This window comes from Sus scrofa, chromosome 6 (assembly GCF_000003025.6).
Source record: "Sus scrofa isolate TJ Tabasco breed Duroc chromosome 6, Sscrofa11.1, whole genome shotgun sequence".
NCBI classification, from domain to species: domain Eukaryota; kingdom Metazoa; phylum Chordata; class Mammalia; order Artiodactyla; family Suidae; genus Sus; species Sus scrofa.
This window is the reverse complement of record NC_010448.4, coordinates 150,024,790-150,035,945: the sequence shown is the minus strand read 5'-3', so window position 1 is coordinate 150,035,945 and position 11,156 is coordinate 150,024,790. Positions and strand designations below refer to the sequence as shown.

The 11,156-nt window shown below is 43.4% G+C and overlaps 1 long non-coding RNA gene across 1 annotated transcript; it reads left to right on the top strand.

Annotated features, from left to right (window-relative positions):
• LOC110261447 lies at positions 4,339 to 7,447 on the top strand. The gene is made up of 3 exons (XR_002345530.1): positions 4,339 to 4,763; positions 5,032 to 5,171; positions 6,599 to 7,447. It is a non-coding gene; the product is annotated as an uncharacterized LOC110261447 (long non-coding RNA).

Genomic DNA, 11,156 nt, shown 5'->3' with positions numbered 1-11,156 from the left:
CAAATAAATAAATGAGATTCCATCAAACTTAAAAGCTGCACAGCAAGAGAAATGATCCACAAAACAAAAAGGCAACCTATGCAATGGGATAAAATATTTGCAAAATGCATTATTTCTGATAAGGGGTTCATACCCAGAAATATGAGGAACTCATATAACTGAATAGTAAAAAAATAATAATAATGATGATTTTATTAAAAATGGCAAAGGACTGGAATAGACATTTTTCCAAAGAAGACATACAGATATCAACAAGTACAAGAAAAGATGCTCATTAGCACTAATCATCAGGAAAACACAAATCAAAACCACAATGAGCTATCACCTCACACTTGTTAGAATGGCTGTTATCAAAGAGACAAGAGGTATGTGCTGTTGAGGATGTGGATGTGAATGCTGAGGATGTGCTGTTGTCTGTCATTGGTAGGAATATAAATGGCACCAGTATGGAGGTTCCTCAAGAAATTAAAATAGAAGTACCATATGATCCAGCAATCCTCCAACTTCTTGAATTTATACCCAAAGGAAATGAAATCACCATTTCAAAGAAATATCTATACCTCCATGTTCATTGCAGCATTATTATAATAGCCAAGATATAGAAACAACCTAAGTGTTCACCAATGGATGAATAGATGAAGAAATGTGATTGATAAATACACACACACACAATGGGACATTATTCAACCATAAAAAGAAGGAAACCTTGCTATTTGCTACAACACGGATTGAAACTTGAAGGCATTATGCTAAGTGAAATGTCAGACAGAAAAAAAAAAGTAGCATATGTTCTCACTTATATGTGGAATCTTAAAAAAATCTGAAATCATAGAAACAATAAATTGCTGGTTGTTGAGGTTAGGGGTGGGAGGAAAGGAGGTAAAAGTGGTCAAAGGTGCAAATGTTCATTGTAAGAAAAATAAGTTCTGGGGACGTAATATACAGCATGGTGACTCTAGTTAGCAATACTTGAAAGTTGCTAAGAGTAGATTTTACACACACACACACACACACACACACAGAGGTAACTACATGAGGTGATGGATGTGTTCACATTATTACAGTAGTCATTTTGCAACATATACGATATGTCAAATCATCATATTGCACACCTTAACGTTACACAATATTAAATGTCAATTGCCTCTCTTTATTGAGAAAAAAATAATCAAGTTTTTTTTTTTAAAAAAAAAAAAAAAAAAGATATCCAGAATGGAATTTGTGCTTTCCACCCCCAACCTGCTCATCCGCATCCTGTAAAATTCACTACCATTCACCCAACTGCTCACATTAAAAGCAAGTCTTCTTGACTCTGAATTGGAACATTCATCCTTGTTGTGTGTGACCTACTCTCTCTATGGCCACTAGCTCTGTGTGTGTGTGTTGATGGGTTCCATGTGTTACATTTATTATTCATGCAAAGGATTGTTTTGTCTTTCAGGATGTGGGTTCCAGTTTTCCTTTTACAGCAGTATCTTCAGGGGTGGGCCCTAATTACCAAACCGTTCTCAAACTCAAACCAAAACAAACCATCTTAGTCCTGCCTTGGGCACAAGCATTTTGAAGGAGTTTGTCTCTTCTCTTATCCTCTACTTTCATCCACGTCACTGACTATTCCACCCTCTATATTTTCACCCATGCATTACCCTTCTGACACTCCTCTTGATTTGCCTAACTGGCAAATTCCAGGCATAATCTGTAGACCTAATCATACCAGACCTCTCCAATTATAAGAAATTCCTGATCTTTCCTGCCATTATGGGTCCTGCAGCCCCTGTGTGTCCCACAGCCTCTTGTACCCTGCATTGCCCTCACCACTCTAGCTGAAAGGGGTCAGACCTCTTGGGTGACTCTCCTTCAGACTCCACCTTAAATATAAATCTCCTTTCTTCTCAGCCTACACCAGTATTTTTTTTTTAATTCAACTTCTTTTTTTTTTTTTTTTTTTTTTCGGTCTGTATCCACAGCATGCAGAAGTTCTGGGGCCAGGGACCAACTCACAGCAGTGACAACACCAGATCCTTAACCTGCTGAGCCACCAGGGAAGTCCCACTAGTGGTTCTTAAACTTTCCTTTTTCAAGAACACTTTTGAAAAATATGTTGAAAGCTATGGGACACTCTTCCCTGGGAAAAAAAAAAAAAACTCTATATTCATGAATACACAATATTTTAAGTAATTTCAAGAGGTTCCCTCATACCCTGAAGCCAAGTTAGACCCTCTGCTACTTTCTTAGCCTGGGGTGTGTCGACCATGCCCCCGTCTTCAAGAGTCACCCATATATTGATGGTTTCTGAATGTGTGCCTTGAGTAGCAGTCATTCTCCAAAACCCTAATCTCACATCCCCAATTTCCAACTAAAACATCTGTTTATCCCAAATCACATTATGCTCTGTGTATCTCAACCAAGCCTGAACATCCTGCAGCTCCTGTCTGATTTTTCCTCCAAGTGGATGATATCACCATTCATCCCAATCACCAAAAAGAAACCTGCTCTTCTCTCCTTCCTCTTGCAGCTTCCCAGTTCAAGCCCTTCTCATCTCTTACATCACTGGAGGAGTCTTCTGTTTGGTCTGCCTGTGTCCCACACTGTCCTCTTCAAATCCCACCCCCCCCGCCACAGCAGCCGCATTTATCTTACATCGATGCCTCCTCAAGTGTATTTCCAAGAATACAGTCTGTGTAATGTGATTGTGTTGTATGAACAAAAAAGTTATCATGATCAATTAAGCTGGGGGGAAAAGGGTGAAAATTAGTTGGGTTTAATTACTTCTCAGAGTTTTCCATATGCTAATACACACTTTAGAGCTCCAACCAAGGGGTGTGAAATAAAGCTTTTGTCAAACTTCTTGGTGACAAAAGTCTGGTGTTCTCTGGATTATACATTGGACATGCTGGTCTACGAGTTGAAATTTCATTTCCATGTCTATCTTTCCCTCCAATTTCCAGCTGCTCTTCTTGGTGATGTAGACAGCAGAAGGACAACAGTGGGGTGTTCAGGATTCAGGAGGACCAAGGTTGAAATTTCAGAACAGGACTTTTGGTGGAATCATTTAATGTTTCAGAACATGGGCTGGCTGGTCTTCACGAGGCTGACCTCTCTAGACTGCATCATCCAGGCATCTCTGCCCTCTGGCTTCTAGTTGGGTTTGGCCAACAGAAAGCAACAGGGAGAGCCCAGTGCGTGGGAGCAGGGGAAGAAGAGAGAGCAGAGTATCAAGGCCCCCACCCCCTACTTCTCTGCCCTGTTGTCGTGCAGTGTTTTGACCCTCCGACCCTCTCCTGACTCTAGCTCGCTCAATCTGGGTGAATCTCTCCCTCCCTGATCCCTTTAGACCTAGGAGTGAAAATGGCTCCCAGCTGTCGCTAATCCCCCGTGGTTTCGCCATTGCTGTTAGTTCCTTTCACTCTGTTCACACCTCTGTAAATCCTCCACTCCTTAAATTCTCTTCAATTAACAGCCCCCCCCCTCCCCACCCGAGTATACCATCTGTTTCCTGCTGGGTGCCTGGAGGTAGAGAATTTTAGTCTCCTTACAAAGTGGGGATAGTAACACCTACCTCAAAGGTTTCTGAGAACATTCAGTGAAAGTACATGAGTGTGTAAAGTCCCAGCACAGCCACAGAGCCTCACACACAGCAGGGCTCGCCAAAGAAGAGATGCCTTCCCTGGTCCTGCTCCCTCTGCCCACTCCCCAAAGCATCACATACACAGAAACTTTCCTGCTCCTTTGCTGGTGACCCAGGCTGAGATGGGTGAAAGGAAATAGGGCCCAGTCTGAAAATGCAAAGCTGCCACAGGGACCCAGGCTCCGGTCAGCAACCATAGAACAGAGCTGACCTGCAGGTCCCGTTTCAGGGCTCTGGAACAGAGGATCCTAACAAGAACAGGAACAGCGCGGGTCAGGGTGTCTCTGTGCTCAGCATTCCTCTGGGAAGAAAGCTGCTTCTGTACTGGACCCAGATGGTCGGGGCCCCCACACTGGCCAATTGTTCCCCAAGGAGGAAATCCTTCCAGTTCCAAATCTATCCCCTATCCCCCATTAAAGTGATCAAGTGGCCTCGAATGAGGATGCTATGGAGAAGGGGAGATCACTTGAAATAGGTTGCCAGTACATTTCCCAACAGGCATAAATTGGGAACATGTTAAAGGGATGTTAATAGAAACACTATGTTAGAGAATATTTAGTGAGTCTGCAGGTAAGTGAACTGTTTGTTGATGACCCCTTGAAATTTATTCACACGGAGCCCTGACAAAGGAAATTTGTGTATTGGGTGTGTTGAGCAAGACAAGTCTGACTTGTGGCATGTAATCAAAAATGCAATTCGTTTTGTTTTCTACTATCCCTTTAAATGGATTCAGGGGGAGAAATTCTTCCCATATCTTTTGAAAACTCAGGGAGTTTGTTTTTTGTTTTTTGTTTTTCGATCACTCTGAAAGCCCATAGAGCACAGTCAGAATCAAATTCAGAAATAAAACCATCCAGTGCATTATGTAATATTCAGATTTTACTCAACGGCAAGTCTCCTCCCCACCGCAGAAGCTCTCAGAAATTCTTTTCCAGGACTGCAATATATCCAGTGGCAGAGATGCCAGCCACAGGAATTTTGAAACTTCTCAACACCCTGGGGCTTTAAAGATGTCAAATATAACATTTCTCCTGGCATCATGGGCCCCTCTATTGGTCTACCGTGAGGCGATATGACTCCAAGGCCAAAATGAGGGCAAGGAAACAAAAGCCAGCAAGGGGAGGAGGTGGGTAAGGTAAGCAAGGAAGGTTTCATGGTTCTCTTCCCCTGTGGATCTTTGCCTTCCCGGTGTGGGGCCAAGTGCCCTGGGCACACAGAGGCTTTCCTGGGGATGAGGAGGATCTAGCATGGACCACACACGATGCCCTGAGGTCAAGCAGTCCAGCAGTAGGAGAATGGGGCTATTAACTCAACAACCCATCGTAAATGCAAGCTTGGGGGCTGGGGGTTCAAAAGGAGAGAGTGTCACCAGGCAGCTGTCAAATTAAATGTCTATCGTCCAGGCCACTCTCCAGGACTCTCTACAGCATGCTGAAAGGCTGAGGCACAGCTCCAGAAGTTTATTTGGACAACTGCAGATCTGCAGAGATGGTGAAACTGCAAGTCTCAACAAACCTCCCTGGTGGGTCAGGTGAGGACACAGGTAGGTCATGAATGGCATCCAAATACCTGGGCTAGAGCTGTTTGGGAGAGAGGCTGTGAAGGAAGCCCTGAGCCAAGGTCATCTTGAGTGTTTTTTCTAGGCGTGGAATGAGAGGGTTGTGGTCACAGCCCCCCATTTGATGCCACCCTTTTCAACAACCCCACCACCACCTACCAGACTCATACCTGGCCACCTAGTGTGACACTTCAAAGATGTCCACATCTTAATCCACCAGACCAGAGAGTACATTACCTCACAGGGCAAAGGGACTTGCAAATGTGATAAAGTGAAGGATTGTAAATTGGGGCGATTTTGCTGGATAATCCAGGAGGATGGACCCAGTGTTGTCACATGGGTCCTTATAGGAGGGAGGCAGGAGTGTCAGTGGGAGAGAAAGAGATGTAAGAACAGAAGCAGTGGTCAGAGTGTTGCATTCACTGGCTTTGAAGATGAAAGAAAGCCATCAGCCAAGGGACATGGGTGGTCCTTGGACACTAGAAAGGCAAGCATTCTTCCCCACAGCCTCCAGAAGGGTCACAGCCCTGACAACACTTTGACTTCAGCATAGTGAAACTGATCACAGATTTTGACCTCCAGAACCATAATGTGTGTTGTTCTTAGCTGCCATGATTTCAGTAAATTGTTACAGCAGCAACATGGGAAACTATAAATGCGATAAGAGAATATTGAGATGATTCTTTCAGGATCCTAAAGCTCCAGTCAAAAATAATCCAGATGAGGAGTTCCCTGGTGGTGCATTGGGTTAAGGATCCAGTGTTGTCACTGCTGTGGCTCTGGTTACAGCTGTGGTATGGGTTCAATCCCTGGGAACTTCTACATGCTGTGGGTGAGGCAAAAATAATATCCAAATGAGAGAACAGCTTACCACTTCACCCCTGCCCAATGGTGCCATTCTTACTGCAAGAGATTCCACCTTCCAAATCTGGAAGTTTCAGGGCTGTTCACATCCAGACATTGGTCACTCTCAGGGACACCATCCTGTATCTCAGCCCTGGGCATCGCTGTCCCTCTTCACGGGCTGATTCGCTGTTCTGGGGTGGATGTATTTTTGGATTTTTGGTTTGAGGAAAGCTCCCCTTTAGGAGAGAAAGCTTTTGATGAGGATTCTCTCTCAATGATGACATTCATTCAAAGATCATGGTGACTCATCAAGTGGTAGTAGGAACAAATGGCCAGTCTACATAATTTCTGTATGAGAAACATTAGCAAGGGCTAAATAGTATCCAAGGATTCCTGGAGGAAGAGATTAGGAACCGAAAATACTGGGTATAAAAATATACCCAGGCTAACATCAGTACTCAATATTAACATTATTAGAACTACATATTTATAATTAACGTTATTATACAACTTCTGGGTTTGTCTCAAGTTAACAATTGCCTTGGTTTTGTTTCTTGGTTTTCTAGGTCACCCTCACTTTTCAGTTTTCAAACTCTGGCAGTGAAATGCAAATCTCCCCTCAAGACATTCAAAATACATACGCAATTGACGTGCTTTATTTTGTCTTTGCTACATCTCTGTTCAGTCGCTGCAACCTCCCCATCCTCTTTGGACTGGTTCCTCTCTAGGCTGACCACCAGAGCTCTTCTGCTGGATTAGCTCAACTTTAGAGTTAGAAGTAACTAGACTGGCTGAGAGCATCCCTAAAGGAAATTGCCTTGGAGTATGTGCCAGTTCAGGCTTTTTCCTGAAGAGACTTTATTGCCCCAGTTCATACAGAAAACATTCTCCGTCATGTTGGATTTAACCTCAACCTCCAATCAACTACCACATTTTTAAACTGGTAGTATGTCAAGTAAATTTGACAAACAAAGGTGGCTGGCAGGATCTCAAGGTGGAGATGAGTGAGCACAGACCTGAGAAGAAGCTGTTACGAGCACCCTGAGAGCAGCCCTGGCCCCTACTCTGCAAAGGGGCTCCAGACCACACCAGCCTAGCCAATCACCCAGAGGGCCAAATGTAGCAGAGACTTTGCCAAAGAAGGGAGCGGCAATGCCACTTGCATTCCAGATGCTAGATGAAGAAATGGGAACTATGGACGAAAAATGATGATGTCATGTAAAATAATTTTTTTTCCTGGTTTCTTAAATTCTTAGCCAATTCTTCTAGAACATGTATTCTCAAATGAGGGTGATAAAATCTTGATGTTAAAATAGTTCGTGGCACTCCAAAAGACCACAGTACATAAACAGTTTGCGTGTTTATCTGTGATATTATATTTTTAATTTATTTTATTGAAATATAGTTGTTTTACAATGTTGTGTTAATTTCTCCTATACGGCAAAATGATTCAGTTATACATACATACATATATACACATTCTTTTTTATTTATTTATTTATTTATTTATTTATTTTGCTATTTCTTGGGCCGCTCCTGTGGCATATGGAGATTCCCAGGCTAGGGGTCGAATCAGAGCTGTAGCCACCGGCCTACGCCAGAGCCACAGCAACGCTGGATCCGAGCCGCGTCTGCAACCTACACCACAGCTCACGGCAACGCCGGATCGTTAACCCACTGAGCAAGGGCAGGGATCAAACCCGCAACCTCATGGTTCCTAGTTGGATTCATTAACCACTGCGCCACGAGGGGACCTCCCCACATTCTTTTTTTAAAAAATCTGTGATATTAAAATTTTATGAGGAGAAGGGTAATTCAGAAAATTCAACAGAAATTTCCCTAGGAGGGAAATAGCACAAAAAAGTTGAGAAAGGCTCTTCTAGAAAAAGTTGGTTTTGATTATTGGTCTCTTCATAATGTACCTTTAATATGATTTATTTGATAACTAAAATTTGAGTCTAGGGACTTCCCATCATGGCTCAGCCAAAACAAATCTGACTAGAATCCATGAAGATGTGGGTTCTATCCCTAGCACCGCTCAGTGGGTTAAGGATCCAGCATTGCCATGAGCTCTGGTATAGGTCACAGGTGCAGCTCAGATACCACATTGCTGTGGTGGTGGTGTAGGCCGGCAGCTATAGCTCGGATTCGACCCCTAGCCTAGGAACCTCCATGTGCTGCCTGTGCGGCCCTCAAAAAAAAAAAAAAAAAAAAAAAGCCAAAAAAACCCCTCAAATTTGAGTCTAATGGAAAAGTGGATTTTTTTTCTGTATGTTCACGGTTGGATGAAATTCCTACAAAGCCTGCTTCATATCAGGACCCTTTAATCATCATGGCACAGAAAGCAAAGGTAGAAACTAGGAACCCAGTGTTACCTGTTAGTAATTGCTGAGGTTTATAAGAACCAGAGAGTAGGGGAACACCTTATATTTGAAATTCACCCAGGTGTAAAATAGGGATGGGAGGTAACTTGCTTCCAGAGCCAACTTGGTGGTGAGATTGCTGACGTTCATAGCAGTTGCCTGGAATAACATCTTAGTGCCAGTGAATGGCCTCCTTCCATCACAAGTTTATCTTCTGTCGGGGTGCCCCAAGGACCTTAATAACCAACTATTCTGCCCCCTTTGAAAACATTATAGAGAAAATTGACCTAGGATAAATCACATAGCCCCAGCTATTAGAGGCAAATTAGAAGCCCTGGGGTAAAACACTGGGTAGCTTGAATCCATTAATTATTGGAAGAAAGTGGTCAAACGGAGCTCAAACACAGACCCAGCCTCTCAGCATCTCGGTTGGGACTGACTAAGATAAAGAGTGGGATTGAAGTGGGCCCAGCTGGATAACTATTGTTTTACTTGATGAATGCTTTTAAAGGATAGAGCCTGAAAATAGAAGCTCTCAATTCTCATTCTCCGATTATTTCAAGTTCCAAATGCACGGGATCTGAATGTGTTAAGCTCTCGTAAATTTTTGCACTGTCTGTGAGATGGATTGATGGTAATGACTAGTCTTTCTGTCTCATCTTCCGGACTCTCCATCCACAGCTCAGCCTTGATCCTATCACCTGGGTTGGAGCGGAAGCCTCTGATGAGGTCGGACTTCCTGAAATGCTTGCATCAGTGTGTGCTTTTTTCTGGGGGGAGAATGACACATGAGTACACCAACGATGATCTATATACACGCAGACCTGGGGGCACCCAGAAACACAGACCCTGCCATGTAACTTCTAAAATATTTAACTGGTAATGATAGGGATGAAGTAGGATAGTTACACAGGTAGTTGTAAGAGTCCCAGTAGGGGACCAGAGATTGAGAAGGAAATTAGGGAACTTTGGGAGGCCACTGTAAGTTTATAATCACTCAAGGAAGCCATCAGAATGAAGCAGGCTTACTTAACTATAAAACCATAAACAAAAGCCTGAGATAGGCCTCAGGTGATAACAAGAGGCCTGCATTCAAATTCAGCAAGACAATGACCCTTAGGACCAAGGAAAGGAGTGTGAGGCAAAGATGATTTTCCAAAGTAGGAGACCCTCGTTATCCAGAAACCTGAGATGATGCAACATATTTTAGCATATGTCACCTCTGCTGATTTGAATAAGCGCCATGACAGTCCTAGTTTGACCTCACAGGGTCAAATACTCTCTTACCGGTTACGAAGGAGGAGCTAATGATGTAAGCCTGACATCTACTCAAAGAAAGAGGAAGAGGTGGTCTTTTCCCCCCTCCCCACTTCCCTTGGATTATAAAACTGTAGCCCACCTACTCCTCAGGCTAGAGCCTCCTTTCCTACTCACTTGCATCTCTCACAAGTGTCCTATCTTAATAAATCTATCTACTGCCTATTGCTTTGTCTCTTGCTGAATTCCTTCTGCACCGAGGCACTAAGAACATGAACCTAGGTAAGTCCAGACACCAGGTGAGTGATTCTAGTGTAAAAGGAGTGGGTTCAAGTCCCAATCTGGGTTCTGGCCGAGTTCAAGTCATAAGTGATGTCAGTTTCAGTAATATTTGAGGTCAATGAAACCAAATGATCCTGGTGGGATGAATGGTGATATGTGCAAGAGGGCCAGGCAGGCCTACTCCTTGCTGGCCCCGTAGGGAAGGCTCCATTTCTGGCCCCAGAGGATCCCGATCTCCTAGCAGTTAGGACGGTGAGTCCTCTGCTGGATTTAGCCACGTGAAAGAGGTGTCAGTGGTGACCTGGGACAAAGCCTGCATGGAGCATCTTGGAAGGAGTATGGGAGGAGAGGGAATTGGAGACAAGGAGAACTGCTACTTTTTCAAGAATTTCTGATGCAAAAATGAGTACATAAGTGGACTAGTAGTTGAAGCAAGGGGAAGAAAGAGAGTTGGGATCAAGAGAAGATGGGAAACAGAAAAGATAACGATTCCGTTGTATGCTCATGGGGAGTCGGGGGAGCGGGCTGACCTGTCAGCTGAAGAGGATAATCAATCAGTGTGATGGAAAGTTTCAATGGAGGTGAAAACCTGTTGGGTTGGGACATTCGAGGCAGAAAGTTGGAAAGCTACAGCTGAAACAGTGAAGAGCCCACAGAAAGGTGTCCCGCAGAGGGATGTTCTTACTGCCAGAGTGAGGGCTCCTTATTAGATTAGGCTGCGGAGGCTTCTAGTTCCACAGAGGGCCACGAGGAGGAGAGCCATGCTGTATGGATGCTCGGGTAGCAAGACTGGAACACGTAGGTCCACAAGGACCTGTGAAAGAGCCACATTTCAGCCCTGGGCTGCCTCTCTCAGGACTTCCAGGGAGGAGAGAAAAAAATCTGTCTCGCTTAGGTTACTGTTATTTTGGGCTCAGTTTTTTGCAGCTGAACCTAATTCTAATTAATATAAAGAGTAGTTTTTAAAAGCCTGCATAGCAAAATTTTAAAATTATATGTTACATAAAATAAAATTGGGGACTAAAAGTGATGAGTGAAAGAAGGGCAGTACTTGATAATAAAAGGAACAATCTCCCCCCCCCAAAAAAAATCATGAATTTAAATGCATTTATTAACATAGTATGTTATATAAATATGTATTTTTATTTTTGAAGTTTTATTGAAGTATAGCTGATTTACCATGTTGTGATAATTTCTGCTGTACAACAAAGTGATGCAGTTA